At 35.7% G+C, this 16,878-nt stretch overlaps 1 protein-coding gene and 2 long non-coding RNA genes across 3 annotated transcripts in view; 2 read left to right on the top strand and 1 right to left on the bottom strand.

The window, feature by feature from the left end:
* LOC127995565 (transmembrane protein 132E) overlaps window positions 1-16,878 on the top strand; it is a 328,811-nt gene that overhangs the window by 88,994 nt on the left and 222,939 nt on the right. The window lies entirely within an intron of this gene.
* LOC127995607 (uncharacterized) lies at window positions 8,603-12,095 on the top strand. Its single transcript, XR_008168553.1, has 6 exons — window positions 8,603-8,752; window positions 9,516-9,615; window positions 10,622-10,737; window positions 10,879-10,963; window positions 11,469-11,596; window positions 11,717-12,095. It is a non-coding gene; the product is annotated as an uncharacterized LOC127995607 (long non-coding RNA).
* On the bottom strand, window positions 13,860-16,391 carry LOC127995618 (uncharacterized). Its single transcript, XR_008168564.1, has 3 exons — window positions 16,161-16,391; window positions 15,319-15,418; window positions 13,860-14,546 (listed from the first exon to the last, which is right to left on the bottom strand). It is a non-coding gene; the product is annotated as an uncharacterized LOC127995618 (long non-coding RNA).

Genomic DNA, 16,878 nt, shown 5'->3' on the forward strand with positions numbered 1-16,878 from the left:
GTTTTCAGCCACTCCCCGTATAAATTTCAGTGTAGTAGGACCTGCACTCTAATGTAAACATTCACTAATATTAGCAAATAATAAATTAAAAACTGACCATGAAAACTGAGTTTTCTAGTCAAGATGTTAATAAACAGATTATCTTATTAAGGGGATACTTTTATGTTTGGAAATCTGTTATTTAAATCGTCACCACAGTACTACGCACAAACAACGGGGACGCCAGAGTTGCACTTGCCGCAAATTTCAAAGGTAAAATGCATTGTCAACAAAGGTTTTTTTTTTTTTTTTGTGCAAATTTACAGGCAATAAAATTGAGATGTTTATTGTTGGAGTGATATTACTGTCAATTGAAAGCAGAGTTGCAGAACTGCACAAGTTTTATAGGTAATAAAATCTTTAAAAACCAATTACATTAACTATTCTTTAATTTCCTTCAATAAAAAGGAAATTGAGTAAGACGATGTAAAAGGTGTGTGAACATAGATTAGTAATCTGGCCCCTTGGTATAAAGGAGAAAAAATGCTGGGTCTCGTCACTATCAAAGTTGCCCATCCCTGCTGTAGAGCATGTAGCCTATGATCCTAGGACACCCCTTGTCCGAACCTTCACTGCTATTTATTACTTTGCATTGTCTGACATGAATATTCCATTCATTCATAAAGAGACAGCAGCGATTCTACAATGGGTTACATTTGAGAGATAGGCCTATTGACTTAGAAAATAGAGTAAATGAAATCTCCTATGAGGTGATAAGTCTGATTAACATGACACACACACACACACACACACACACACACACACACAGAGAGAGAGAGAGAGAGTGAATTCTCAAATTGAAGAATTATGTTGTTTTAGGTTTCTATATTCCAGGTTTATGCTTATTATTGTTACATACGTTTTGCTCTTTTTCTATAGATTTAAAGTATTTTAGTTCAAATATATAAACCATCACATAATTTGTAATGGTTTTCCCTGGTTATAATGAAATTGTATTGGTTTTAATTGAAATTGTAATGGTGCCTGTTGGTCTCTAATGGTAATTGGAGACACCTTCTGTTGGCGGCTTTTGATAAATTTTGAGAAAATCATTAGAATTTCTGTGATGGTTTCTATATTTTTTTTTAGGAGGGTCAACAGGGGTTTTGTGATGTTATTTGCCATAAATGCGACAGAATTGCTGTAATAGTGTTATATTGATTGCTTGTAGTTGTGGTGGGACTATTTGGAAGAAAATCCAGGGCCATTTTTCACTCTCAGTCCATCCCTGGCCGTGGCCTAATGGTTAGAGAGTCAGACTTGTAATCCAAAGGTTGTGAGTTCGAGTCTCAGGCCGTCAGGAATTGTAGGTGAGGGGAGACCTCTAATTTCTCGACTGAGGTGCCCTTGAGCAAGTCACCAAACCCCTAACTGCTCCTCGGGTGCCACAGCATATATGGCTGCCCACTGATCCGGGTGTGTTCACAGTGTGTGCGTCTGTATGTGTGTGTTCACTGCTGTGTGCACTTTGGATGGGTTAAATGCAGAGCACGAAAATGAATATTAGCCCATTATTTACTCTCCCCTAAGCCGTCCTAGGTGTATATGACTTTCTTTATATTTAAAAATGTTCTGGCTCTTCCAAGCTTTATAATGGCAGTGACTGGGTGGTTATATCAGTAGTCTAACTGAGTCCAATAAACTGTGTCCATCCATCATAAAAAGTGCTCTGCCCGTCTCCAGGGGGTTAATAAAAGCCCCCCTGAATTGAATTTATGTGCTTTTGTAAGGAAAATATTAGAGGTTGATCAATAGCTAGGTTGAACCACACCGGCCAATACCGATTAATTAACCGATAGTTTTTAAAATGGATACTGAAAAAAAAAAAAAAACGAACTGAACAATACTAATAATAGTAATAAAAGTAATAATAACAATAAAAGTAATAGTAAATGTTGAAATCACCACACCCTACTAGGGCCCTATGATATCTTATATTTTATTTCCAAATTTCCATTATTTAATTATTCTGTTTTTTATTTGAATTGTTTTTAATGGTTAAATTAAAGTTTATTAATCATAAAGCAAGTCTAATAAATTAAAATCATGAAACTTGAAAAATAATGCATACATTTTCAAATCAATTTAATAAAAGTTTAACAAAAATTACATGATAAGGGCTCTGTTTTAGCTTTTATTTTAACGGGTTTCCGTGATTACCTTTACAGCTTTTGCTCAAATCAAATCAGTCAGATGCTCATGAAGTGACTCTCAGAGCAGTTCTGGAGATGTTCTTCATGTGTTTTCTTCCTCATTTAGTGAGATGGCAGACTCTGAAATCACCGCTAGCATCACGCACGTTAAACTGTGAAATCCGTTTTTATGAATGGATTCCGCGATTTCGTGAAAATGCTCAATATACAATTCATTATGTACATTAACAATGATTCGGGCCGAATTTAATGTAATTTAATGGAAAGCGTTTCTCTCTCTGTTCAGAGTGCAGCATCACGTGTCTAAACAAATGTGTATAATGAAAACAGATCCTTCTCAGCTGCTCCAGCAACAGACGCAACCCGGGAAACTATCAGCCACTCCAGCAAAGGACGAAATGCGGAAAACTATCGGCATGTATTTTTGCAGATAAACGATTGTTCCAGAAATCAACTATCAGTGCCGATTAATTAGCAAAACCGATAAATCGGTCGACCTCTTGAAAATATAAAAAATTCTAGCTTCTGCTAACTGTCGTATGCACATTCACAAAATAATAAATAATTTCCATTTATATTCTCACTGGCGCTTACAATATGCCAAAGTCAACCACATATGGCAGTTAGCAGAAGCTGGCATTTAAGTTTAATAACATTTTTAAATATAGATATTTTCCTTGCAAAAACACATTGATTTACTTTAGGAGGCCTTTGAATATAACCACAAACAATTGAACAGTTGAGTGTCAACTGTGTCATGAATCACAACCTCTCTCTTGTTTTAATAACACATTATTTCATTTTAGCACTGGGCCCATTACCTGATATATACAAGTGCCTCTGTCCTCCTGAGACTCACCAAGATAAAGAATGAGCAGCTTCACCTATAGTGAAGGTCTTAATGTTGAAACATCTCTTTGAGCAAGTTTCACACAGTGTTGGTTTCAAGCCCTGCACACTCAGCATTGGTGTAGCGGTTGCAGGATTGCACCTGTCAGCATTCTCACTCAATCACTGGCGCCTGACCCTTAGGGGCAGGAGATCAAAGCAGAAGTTGTGGCTGAGCATCATCACTGCTTCCTCTTTTATTTCCTCCTGTTTTTCAACTCTATTAATGCTTAATCATGGACATCATTATTCATTACTAAAGGAGTAGTTCAAGTTTTTCATCTCCATTTCTTGGAGCCTGACAGAGATGGTTATTATGAATCATTGAATTGAAAAGAGGTTTGTGAAGATTTTAATTGTGAGATTAAAAAGTTTCATTGTGACATCATATTAAGTAACTTTTTTAAACAGTCACAATTAATTAGGTTCGAGAGGAGCCTTAATCATTCAGTCCTAAGCCTATATAAGCAGCAGCCATTGTGCCATCCAGCAAAAATTCTTCCGGGATCCCTCCAAGTTCCCATCTCCTCCTCCTGTGTAGTTCTGCAATGGGGGGTTGAACTCTGAGCTCAAGCTGAACCTCAGGTTCGAGCATCTGTCGAGGACAGCAGTCCAGGTTCGTTTACCATTAAACTCGTGAATGAGAAACAAAGTCACAATTGCACGATGTAAAGTCACTTTCTGAGATTTGTAGTCACAGTTGCAACTATATAAACTGTACACACACACACACACACACACACACACACACATATATAGTTGCAATTAAGAGAAAGTCACAGTTGTGAGATGTAAAGTCATTTTCTGAAATAGTCACAATTCCAAGAAACAATTGCAATTGTGAGATACAGTCATACAGTCACATTCTGAAATCTAGTCATAATTACGAGAAATAGTCCCATTTGTGTCAATTATCTCAATTATAAGATGTACATTAATATTCTGCGTTATACAGTCATATTTATGGGAAAGTCACAATTGTGATATATAAAGTCACATTCTGATATATATAGTCAGAAGTCCAATAAACAGCAATTGTGATCATTCTGAGATCTACAGTAGACACTATGAGAAACAAACACAATTGTGAAAAGTAATTGTGAGATATAGTCACAATTATGAAGAACTATCTCAAAAGTCACATTTTCATATAAAGTCGTAATTATGAGAAACAGTCCCAAATGTGAGATATACGGTTACATTTTGAGAAATCAGAAAATTGTTCTACAACAAAGTCTCAATATTTGTATTTATTTTTTCTTCCTGTCCGGGGCAGAAACATCTTTTAGGTAAAAAATGCTAATATCAGGTTGATGAAGGAACAACATTTGTTTCTCATGTTTAATACCTTAAAGTGCCATCAGTAAGAGTGAAGTAACTTTTCTCTGCATCAGTATGGAAATGTGGAAGAAAAAAAAGTGTAAAGAGAAACTAAGGGTATCTCCGTTTGAGCACACTGCTTGACTGACTGCAGCCATCGTCTTTGTGTTGTTTACTTTCTTGCTAAGGTGGGTGGTGCTGTAAGCCGGCATTCGTGGATGATTGACAGCCTGTTGTTTGTGGCTCACTGTGTAGTGTTCTGTTTTGTGGCATTACTGCGAAAAAGAAAAAAAAAAAAAGTCTAAAAACACAGGCCCATGTGTCACAGAATGAGGTAGAAAATATCAAGTGGGGTGAATGGAGGAGTAAGTAAGTGTGATCACATCTTGAAGTGTGTAGTTTATTGGATTTCAGATCGGAAGCACAGTCTCGAAAACAGGTGTTTGCTATTTTATCTCACAAGCAGACTAAATGAAAGTTTCACAAAACCACTCTCTTTTCTCGTTTTGGAAGAAGCTGTATTTTTGTATTGATCTGAACTTTGTCACTGTTGTTGTAATGGTTGGGTTTGAACTCCTAAATCCACAGGATTACACATTTTTCCTTCTACATCTAATGCATCTCTTTAAATTTAGCTATTGAAGCAGTTATTTGAAATTTTGAAATGGAAATTTGACATCTCGCTTAATGCATGCCAAAATCTTTTTGATGTGTTGCTGAAAAGAATACTGCATTTATAGATTGCTTAATTTTTTGTTTTTCCCTGACTGAAACCGTTATTTGCAGACATTTTTTTTTATTGCGTTACTGAATGCTGCATAACCTGGTGAAAATAATCATGGCGAATGGAATAGTAGTCAAACGATTTCTTTGAGAGCACAAAGATCCAGAGGATCATCTTGGTAATATTAGGATTTCTTTGTAGCTTTTACAGCACCTAATAAATGTGGCATGAAATAATCAAGCAAGACACCAGATTCTTTCCAGACAATTAAACTCCATTTGAGCAAACAAAATAGAACGAAGATTGTAGTGGTTGAGTAATTATGGGACATGTGAAATCACTGGTCACAAACAGCTCAAGAAAGGCTGGAAATGTCATGTAATTGACAGGAAAAGTTTAATAGGGGTCAGTGTGTTTAATTTTAATTAACACTGTTGTATAGAGGCCACACGTACAACTCTTAAGCTTTCCTCTTGCGAGTTTGAATGTCGACCTCAAGATCTGACCCATATCATGGTGGCTGTCATCTATAAGTTATTATGAATATGCAAAACATATTCTCAAAATGTACCGTTAATGGGGTGATTGAATGACTAGTAGACAATTGTTTGTACTTTATGTACTATGGACAATTTATTTGAGTAAATGCATGCAAATAGCTTCCTTTTAATATTAGATGCTAATTACCTAGTTATGTAAATGCAAATTTAAAAGTAAAAGCAGCTTGGGTGAGTTAAGCAACTTTTTTTTTTTAGCACTGAGTAGCTTCTTGTTAAACAAAGAGAAAAGACTTGATCAAACAGTCTCATTCTTATGGCCAGCATGTCTTGCTAATTACTTTGGTGTGCATTATTGTTAGTTTTCAAAGTGTCAGGACACATGAGTCAGACGATGAAACTAATATTCTAAATGGAAGGTTATGTTTGTTCCATTTAATGTCCTTTAGTCACTAACAGTGAAGATGGGAAATTATATACTCACATAATTGATTTACCTACAAAGACATGAGTTAAAAGAAAATATTTCTGGAAAAAATAATGCTCAATCATGAAACAGCATTGGCTTAGATAAAAATTAGCAAAAAATGAAACCACTTCATGTGGTGGAAAGAAAACCCTATTTGGTTTTTGAAAAATGCTCATATGGTCAAAATCAGGGGTCAAAATAAAATGGCATGATCTCTTCTATATTTGATTATTTATGTGATTTTATAAAACGTGGTTGAACGTTGATGAATGGAGCTAACATGACCAAAACTGTCCAATTGTTATTTTGAGTCTTTCTTTCTTTCTTTCTTTCTTTCTTTCTTTCTTTCTTTCTTTCTTTCTTTCTTTCTTTCTTTCTTTATAAGTGTCTTTATTTGTATTATTTTCAAACCATTCATATACTCTGACCCTGGATAGCCCTGGTTGAGATCTGGTTGAACCAATGTTGCCCTGGCCTTTATGTGGTCAGGTGTATTTTACCAGTTTACAGCTGGCCCACTGAACCAAACAAATGAACTGCACTTTGCCATTTTATGTGTCTGTGATTGATCACCAAACGAAGGCAGTCTAAGTGCGGCAATGTGAAGCAGATGAAATGGAAAGCTCTAACCTAAACTGACAATCTGGAAAGTATTACAGAGGTCAGCAGTAATCCCCAGGCATTTGGAGAAACATACAAACTATGACTGTATATTGATTTTGAAGGTATCTTCAAGCAGTCTATACCTGGCTTAAGTAGTTTGTTCTGCACAAGGACTAATACACATAGGCCTGTAAAATCAACATGCTTCTACATTTGAACTGAATGCAGTGCATTGTCTTCTACTATTCTTCTCACATTAGCTAGCTTGGTTAAATTGGCTCTCACCAGCACTTCACAGGAACTGATGACACATTCTTTTCACATTGTGATCAGATTTACCTGAGTAGAGTGAGCAGTCCACAGATTCTCTCTTTTAACCAGAGGCACCACAGGTAAAAAAGAAATACACTTAGGTTGTACTGCAGTTATTATATTTTTTGTATAATAAGTCCATAATAAATGTTATTATCTTTGATAAGCTTAAGATCAACTTTAAGCTAATTGTAATATATTTTAATATGTTTAGTTGTTAAAATGGAACAACTTAAAGTATACTTAGTATAATTTTAGTGTATATACTGTATCTTTAGTACAAGTACACTGAACACAATTATAAATTATGTTCCCCGTGAATTGAATGTTCATTTCTCTACCATAAGCCATCTCCAAAGGTGTTTCAGAGAATTTGGCAGTACATCCAACCGGCTTCAGAACCGCAGACCACGTGTAACCACACCAGCCCAGGACCTCCACATCCAGTATCTTCACCTCCAAGATCGTCTGAGACCAGCCACCCAGACAGCTGCTGCAACAATTGGTTTGCATAGCCAAGGAATTTCTGCAAAATCTGCCAGAAATGTCTGCATGCTCAACGTCCTCATCAGGGTCTCGACCTGATTGCAATTCGTCGTCATAACTGACTTGAGTGGGCAAATGAACACATTCGAGGGCGTTTGGCACTTTGGAGAGGTGTTCTCTTCATGGATGAATCCCAGTTTTCACTGTACAGGGCAGATGTCAGACAGCGTGTATGGTGTCGTGTGGGTGAGCGGTTTCCTGATGTCAGTGTTGTGGATTGAGTGGACCTGGGTGACGGTGGGGTTATGGTATGGGCAGGCGTATGTTATGGACAACAAACACAGGTGCGTTTTATTGATGGCATTTTGAATGCACAGAGATACCGTGACGAGATCCTGAGGCCCATTGTTGTGCCATTCATCCACGATCATCACCTGATGTTGCAGCATGATAATGCACAGACCCATGTTGCAAGGATCTGTACACAATTCCTGGAAGCTGAAAACATCCCAGTTCTTGCATGGCCAGCATACTCACCAGACATATCACCCATTGAGCATGTTTGGGATGCTCTGTATCAGTGTATACGACAGCGTGTTCCAGTTCCTGCCAATATCCAGCAACTTCGCACAGTCATTGAAGAGGCCACAATCAACAACCTGATCAATTCTATGCAAAGGAGATGTTGCACCGAGTGAGGCAAATGGTGGTCACACCAGATATTGACTGGTTTTTCAACCCCCGGACCCCCCAATACAACAAAACTGCACATTTCAGAGTGGCCTTTTATTGAGGCCAGCCTAAGGCACACCTGTGCAATGATCATGCTGTCTAATCAGCATCTTGATATGCCACAACTCTGAGGTGGGTGGATTATCTCGGCAAAGAAGAAGTGCTCACTAACACAGATTTAGACAGATTTGTGAATGATATTTGAGAGAAATATGCCTTTTGTGTACATAGAAAAAGTCAGAGTTCAGCTCATGAAAAATGGGGGCAAAAACAACAACCCATTCTCACTCCAAAGGCGTCAAAAACCGAAGCATGGTCAAGTGCCCCTAGCGTCACTTTTATGACGCCAAATGTGCCTCTAGGCGTCGAATATCGAAGCACTACGACCTTCATTGCTTTCAATGGGAAACTTTTGGCGTCAGAATTCGACACGAGGACATGAGATGTTTATCGCTATGAAATCACGTTCAAGAAGTCTCATTCAGCACACATCGCGATACTTGCTATCAGTGACAGTTCCACAGTTTGGGTGAGTAGTCGTATATACGCTCTTTTAATGCCTTTTATAAAATGTATTCTATCTTATTTATTAATCAAATTAGTGCCATATGTTTAATCGCTGTATTATATCGGTCATCCGCGGCTGTCTTTGAGTTTCATTGCGTTTAAATAAATGAACACAGCTGCTAATTAGTCTGATTAAACTCTATCTGTCACGTGAAGTGCCATAGACCTTCGATCCGTTTTATATTATTATTAATTTCAGGATCAATGATGTAAGTTGTATTTGTAGTAAAATCATGGTAATCACGACACTTACAATAGTAATAAATGAAATGTGAAGTTAAAACACAGTAAACAGGACATTAGTAACTGTAACTGTAGTTTTACTATGGTATATTAATAATCAATACAACAATACAATAATCACCAAACCAGCTATGTTTGTATCACTATAATGTTAGTGTTTTTATGTGCTTTTATACGACAGATATCACAGTAATCATATGTTCTGTACCATGCTTTTAATACCTTTTAATGTAAATCCAAAAAAAAAATAAAAAATCCAATTAAAAATAAATAATAAAACATGCATTTTTCCATCTTGCAGTTCTTTCATATCAGTTTATATATATGTATATGTATATATATATATATATATATATATATATATATATATATATATATATATATATATATAAATATTTTGCTCACAGATCATTATTAACATTCTGTATATAATTCAATTTTATTTACTCTCCCCTTTTTATTATTTTTATTTTTATTTTTAGCTGAAAAGACATAAAGGCAGTCAGCCCAGTGGTGTTTCTGGAGAGGGATTCCTTCAGAAATGGAGAAGACAGAAAGCTGCGGAGGCAGATATTTGCAGCAGTAAGTCTGTGATAGTTTGTCCCTTTTATCAAACATTCCTGCTGTTATAATTTGTACAGCATTTGTTGTTTCTTAAACTGTTGCACTGTCCAAATACCCACACTTGCCATCTTTGCACTTGACCACTTGATTACTTATTTGAAGTCTTTCCTGTATTTGGCCTAGTGTTCGAGTGAGCATGATAACCACAAGTGTGTGTCGAACTTTTCATGACCTGATGACTGTGTTTCCCAATCCTGATCCTGGAGAACCCCAGCACTGCACGGTTTTGGTGTCTCTCTTATCTGCCTTGGAGTCTTCACTGATGAGCTGATGAGTTGAATCAGGTGTGTTTGATCAGGGAGACATCTCAAATGTGCAGTGTTGGGGTTCTCCAGGACCAGGATTGGGAGCCACTGCCTTATGGGACACTTATGTGTTTACAGAGATTTTTAATAACTAATTATCAATATTTCACATACTGTACATTGGACAGCTTCCCATGACCTCTTGTGAGATCTCGGCAAAAAGTATGACGATTTATTCCAAAACATGATGCATGATGGGATACTCTAAGCTTTGTATAGCGCTCCGGAGCAGTATTGGAGAGGTTTAGTGTGTGTTAAGGACGCTGTGCTTTGGCATTATTAAGACCGGGGACAGTCTCGTTCACACACTGTCACGTACACACACTCTCAAGTGGCCAAGACTGCAAGTGTGGGTATCTGGACAGGGTCAAAGTCTTAAAAATGATCCCTAAACACATCACAGTCTTAATAATCCAGTTTAACACTTGTATGATATTGTACAAGCCCCAGGACAGCCTCATCTGACACTATCAAAAGAATTCATATGACTATAGCTTGCTATTAATTACTTGCTTTCAATAATGGATGCATTTAACTTTTAATTATACAGCATCTTTACAGAGGTGTAATGTACAAGTTGCACGTAATTAATAATATTTCCTTCTTTCTGTCTTACAGGATTTTTTGCAGATAATCCTAATGCTGTTCTTCTTTTTCAGGTCTAAAATATCAAGCTCAACAACTCACTCAAGAGCCAACCCTCACAAACCTTCCTAAAAACTAAAAGAGCTATTACTGAGTCTCAGCGAATCTTGCCATGATCAGCTCTTCCCAGGTACATTAGTTTAGAATATTTTTTAATCAACATTTACTCCTCAAATGCTCTGGTCTGAATCTTACTTTAAATTAACTTAATTATGTTTAATGAGCAATATTAATTGCACACAGAGTAAGTAGAGATTATCTTGTTTCACAGAAGAGAAGGAAGACCAAGGAAATGATTTGCTCAGGATGAGAAATGAAGATGGCCATCTTGTGCTCAAACAAACAGAAGTCCTCTGGTATGTGTGTGTTGAAGCAATGCTGTGTTCTACAACATTTTATGATGATCTCTCACAGAACTGGTCATGTCAGCCTTGATTTCTTTTTTTACTATTACAATTACAGCATGTTAGCAAAGTGTGACTGGACATTTTTAATATTATGTTTTTAAAAACACACCACCTGTTTTAAAAGTAGACAAGTATCATGAAATTGGTTTAGTTGATATAAACACCAATGTACATTATTTCATTGTTTTCTAAATGTTATGTTATAAATTGTGAATTGATAGTGGATTGGTTTGAAGCCAGGCCTTACACTGCACAGACTAAAACACATTTGTGAGAGAAGTCAGGAACTTTGGAGAAAGATTCTAGAGGAAGAAAACACATTTACTGCAACAATAGATGAATTCTAGAGTCTATGAGAACTACACATGCTAATGCAGTCTCATGAGCAAGACCTTTGCCTCTGTAACTTTTTCTTAATTCTTTAATTTTTATTGCAGTATTTTAATTTGTACAGATGATCTCATCAGCCAAATGAGGGGTTTTGACCAAGTGATGCTCTTGAAAGGAGTGAAAGAAGAGGATGTGCTAAATTCTCTTCAGAGAAAAAGCTTCTCAAAAGGTCTCAAAACAGCTTGAAGAATGGTAAGTGTACAGTACTACAAGGGTCATAGTTGCTCACACTGCTAAAATCACACAGAACATAAGCTGAGCTCTCTGTCCATTAAACAACTTCATCTGGATTGTTTGTTTCACTTTGACCAGGTCTGGGATGTTAGGACTGAAAGATCCTCTGGCTGAGAGAAGCTACACCACATCAGTGCTGGATATCAACCACAAACTGTTTCCAGACACGAGAGAAGAAGAACACGATGGGGAGATGAAACCAGTTTAGATGTGATGATGGGAATCATTATTTTCTGGAACAGTATCTCATGTCTTATATGTATCACATGATCTGTATCACAGTTGACTGGATGGGACTGTGTGACTTTTAAGGACATTTCATCACTCATCTGTGTGAACTGATTTATATATGAGGTTAATGTATTTTTGATGATAATTATTTTCATTGAATCTTATTCGTCTTGATGCTACTTTATCAACTTTATAGTCTATGCTTCAATAAAATGAAAATGGTGAATATTGTGTTCTGAAGATTCTTGTTAAATACATAATTTTACTAGGTAGGCTGATATGTGTTTATTTTAGACTTGGAAAAACTACATATTAATTATTGGGATTATTTTTTTATTTAAGACATAAACATTTTTGATCAGATTAATAACATCTGGGACATCAGTACTCCAGAAAGTAATTTTTTTATATTTTAGTAACAAATATGCAAATTTTTTAGTGAAATAAAGGGAGTTACGAGATTAACTATTCTGCATTACAAGATGGTGCCATGGGCTTTATTGTTACAAACACTTGAGGGATAACTGAGAATGTAGCAGGAATGATCAATGGGATCTTGTACTGCATTAAAACCAAGAGCACACACATGATGTCCAGCACCCGAGGAGCAAGATACGGGGGTGAGGAGGACATTTTACACTGATTTTTGCTAAATAGTTATATATATATATATATATATATATATATATATAAATTAATATTCTTAGCACTGCATGAATTTGTCCTTGTGTAATAGTGAAGTATCACAATGTGTATACATTGTCCTTGATTACTGCTTTACAGGTGGGGAATAGATAAAGGCAAGTTGTTGCAGGTTCATCCATTATATTTCTTGCCATATACTTCAAAAATCAAATAAATAATCTATTATTTTCATTATTAAATAATTTCTTTCTAATTTTTCAATGTTTCATCAGATGGCCTCACAATGTCCTGTCAAAAGGTATAATAGTCATGATGAATAGAATAGAAAACAGAGGACTGTGAAAACTGTCAGATATAAATGTGACTCAGCTCAGTTTGTTGTCCATGATGAGTAGAATACATATATGTAGGTTTTACTGCCCTTCTACCCCCAGGGGCCCAGTAGCACCCCCCGGAAGAGCCCAAAACTGTACATTTCAAATGGCTGTAAATCAGAGTCCAATTAACATATCGAAGAGAAAATGGGCAGGATTATTACTTATGCTATGCTGATAAAATAATGTTGAGCTCAGTTTTCAGAAATAAATGGAAAGCTGACATAAAGGCATTTTAAATATTGCTCACTGTAAAATACCACATTTCAGCCTGCCTCTCAAATATATCATAGAGGTTTGCACAATAAACATATTTAGATATCCAGTTTTCCTTAAAATAAATAATTTATTTCGTTTCGTTAATAAAAAGTTTTAAACTACATTACCCACAAGCCTCCGTCGTTCTATCTATGCAAAGGCAACACTAGGGGGCTGTTTTTTGTAGTTCATTGAAGTTATGCTTAGGGTTAGGATTAGGATCTCGCTAAAGATGTCATTTTTGTCAAGATAGCAACACTTCATTGTTGACTTAATATATTACTAATGTGATGATAGCAACAAAACATACTTTTTTACATGATGCGCTGTTTAATATGGGTTAAAAGATAGTCCAACCACAGACTGTCCTGAAAATTCTTAGCCAATGACATCAAAGCTGAGCAGCAGCGACACACTTCCTTATCCATGTATGACCGACATCTTTCGTTTTTCGGCTGAAGGGATAGATTCGGTTAACAATAGATTAAGCTTGCTACTTATTAGATTCGGTTTTATTAACGTCTTCACCTTCCTCCGTTGTTCAGCGTGACAAACATTGGGCAATATTGATGTGCACATGCCCAGCAGTCGCAGTTGTATCCAACAGACAGATTCCTCTATAATAAATATAAGACACATTTTTAAGATTTGTATTTTTTTTTTTTGACCAAAGACAAATATATTTACTAATCAAATGATGTGCTTCTAAAATTTACATTGTATATTACATTGTGTTTTAAAGTTAAAATTGTTCACATTTGTGTTTCTGTGATTTACCATTCTCTACCATTTGAACTCTAGGAATAAAAACTGAAATTATAAATGAATGAATGAATGAACAAATAAATACATAAAGCATAATAAACATGCATATTTTTGTAAGGATCTTCCATTATTTATTTATATGTCAAACTCATTTAAAGACAACATGCCCAAATTACTACACTGCATCCTCTGTCACCAAGCTCGTTTTTGCCACCATAAAGAATAAAAAGGCAGTTATGTTGTAAACATGAACTATTTTCAGTATGCAAATGAAAATGCTTTTATTAAAAAACAAAACAGTAAATACAGTATGTCTTTCAGAGAACACTGGAAAAAGTGTTGTGACCAAAATGTTATACAACACAATGTAAATGTTTCAAACTCACAAAAAAACACCATGAAAACACCATATTTTTAATATGGAGCGCTTTTTTTAACTATTGTTTTCATCACTGGTTCTGTAATGTATTCATTATGAGCTTATAATTAAAACAAAGTTACATCTTCTGCAAAAATCAAACCACTGCAAAGTCTAATCACTGATCCAGGGACCATTTCTGTGTGTGTGGGTGATAAAGAGTAAACGAGGTGAGTCCTTGTGCATGATGGAGCTACAGCGTTATCCTCAAACAATCCTGTAAGACAGAAAGGAAGGAAATATTAAATTACATTCAACTTATACATTACACTGTGTTTTGTTTAGACCATAAAAGCAGCCTCTGTAAAAACTTGAGAGTGTGTGTACGTGACAGTGTGTGAACGAGACTGTCCCCGGTCTTAATAATGCCAAAGCACAGCGTCCTTAACACACACTAAACCTCTCCAATACTGCTCCGGAGCGCTATACAAAGCTTAGTGTATCCCATCATGCATCATGTTTTGGAATAAATCGTCAGACTTTTTGCCGAGATCTCACAAGAGGTCATGGGAAGCTGTCCAATGTACAGTATGTGAAATATTGATAATTAGTTATTAAAAATCTCTGTAAACACATAAGTGTCCCATAAGGCAGTGGCTCCCAATCCTGGTCCTGGAGAACCCCAACACTGCACATTTGAGATGTCTCCCTGATCAAACACACCTGATTCAACTCATCAGCTCATCAGTGAAGACTCCAAGGCAGATAAGAGAGACACCAAAACCGTGCAGTGCTGGGGTTCTCCAGGATCAGGATTGGGAAACACAGTCATCAGGTCATGAAAAGTTCGACACACACTTGTGGTTATCATGCTCACTCGAACACTAGGCCAAATACAGGAAAGACTTCAAATAAGTAATCAAGTGGTCAAGTGCAAAGATGGCAAGTGTGGGTATTTGGACAGTGCAACAGTTTAAGAAACAACAAATGCTGTACAAATTATAACAGCAGGAATGTTTGATAAAAGGGACAAACTATCACAGACTTACTGCTGCAAATATCTGCCTCCGCAGCTTTCTGTCTTCTCCATTTCTGAAGGAATCCCTCTCCAGAAACACCACTGGGCTGACTGCCTTTATGTCTTTTCAGCTAAAAATAAAAATAAAAATAATAAAAAGGGGAGAGTAAATAAAATTGAATTATATACAGAATGTTAATAATGATCTGTGAGCAAAATATTTATATATATATATATATATATATATATATATATATATATATATATATATATATATATAAACTGATATGAAAGAACTGCAAGATGGAAAAATGCATGTTTTATTATTTATTTTTAATTGGATTTTTTTTTTTTGGATTTACATTAAAAGGTATTAAAAGCATGGTACAGAACATATGATTACTGTGATATCTGTCGTATAAAAGCACATAAAAACACTAACATTATAGTGATACAAACATAGCTGGTTTGGTGATTATTGTATTGTTGTATTGATTATTAATATACCATAGTAAAACTACAGTTACAGTTACTAATGTCCTGTTTACTGTGTTTTAACTTCACATTTCATTTATTACTATTGTAAGTGTCGTGATTACCATGATTTTTCTACAAATACAACTTACATCATTGATCCTGAAATTAATAATAATATAAAACGGATCGAAGGTCTATGGCACGTCACGTGACAGATAGAGTTTAATCAGACTAATTAGCAGCTGTGTTCATTTATTTAAACGCAATGAAACTCAAAGACAGCCGCGGATGACCGATATAATACAGCGATTAAACATATGGCACTAATTTGATTAATAAATAAGACAGAATACATTTTATAAAAGGCATTAAAAGAGCGTATATACGACTACTCACCCAAACTGTGGAACTGTCACTGATAGCAAGTATCGCGATGTGTGCTGAATGAGACTTCTTGAACGTGATTTCATAGCGATAAACATCTCATGTCCTCGTGTCGAATTCTGACGCCAAAAGTTTCCCATTGAAAGCAATGAAGGTCGTAGTGCTTCGATATTTGACGCCGAGAGGCACATTTGGCGTCATAAAAGTGAGGCTAGGGGCACTTGACCATGCTTCGGTTTTTGACGCCTTTGGAGTGAGAATGGGTTGAAAACAAGCGCTGCATTTATAATTTTGTTCAGTGTATCATTTAATTGTTGCTTTTTGCATTATTTAAAATACACTTTTATAATTCTTGAAGTACAGTTATATTTAAAGCTTCACTTGAATGTACTTCTAGTACATTTTAATTGCATTTCAGCTCATTATACATGCATTACCAGTACACTGTAAGTTAATAAAAAGGTATTTTCAGCATTCATTAAAAATAAAAAAATAAAAACATTAAATTAAAATTGCAGACACGTACACACACTTTCATGTAGTATAATGTATTTTAATGCATCCTGTGTACATTACAATAATAAATTCCTTGAGCACATTTAGAAAATACAGCTGCATATACAAACACTTGACCAAAACAATTATAATAAATTAAATAAAGATCAGTGAAATGCTACAACAGAACTACTTTAATAGTATTTACGTTATACCTTTATTACTATAGATTGAG

This window comes from Carassius gibelio, chromosome A5 (genome assembly GCF_023724105.1).
Source record: "Carassius gibelio isolate Cgi1373 ecotype wild population from Czech Republic chromosome A5, carGib1.2-hapl.c, whole genome shotgun sequence".
NCBI lineage: Eukaryota > Metazoa > Chordata > Actinopteri > Cypriniformes > Cyprinidae > Carassius > Carassius gibelio.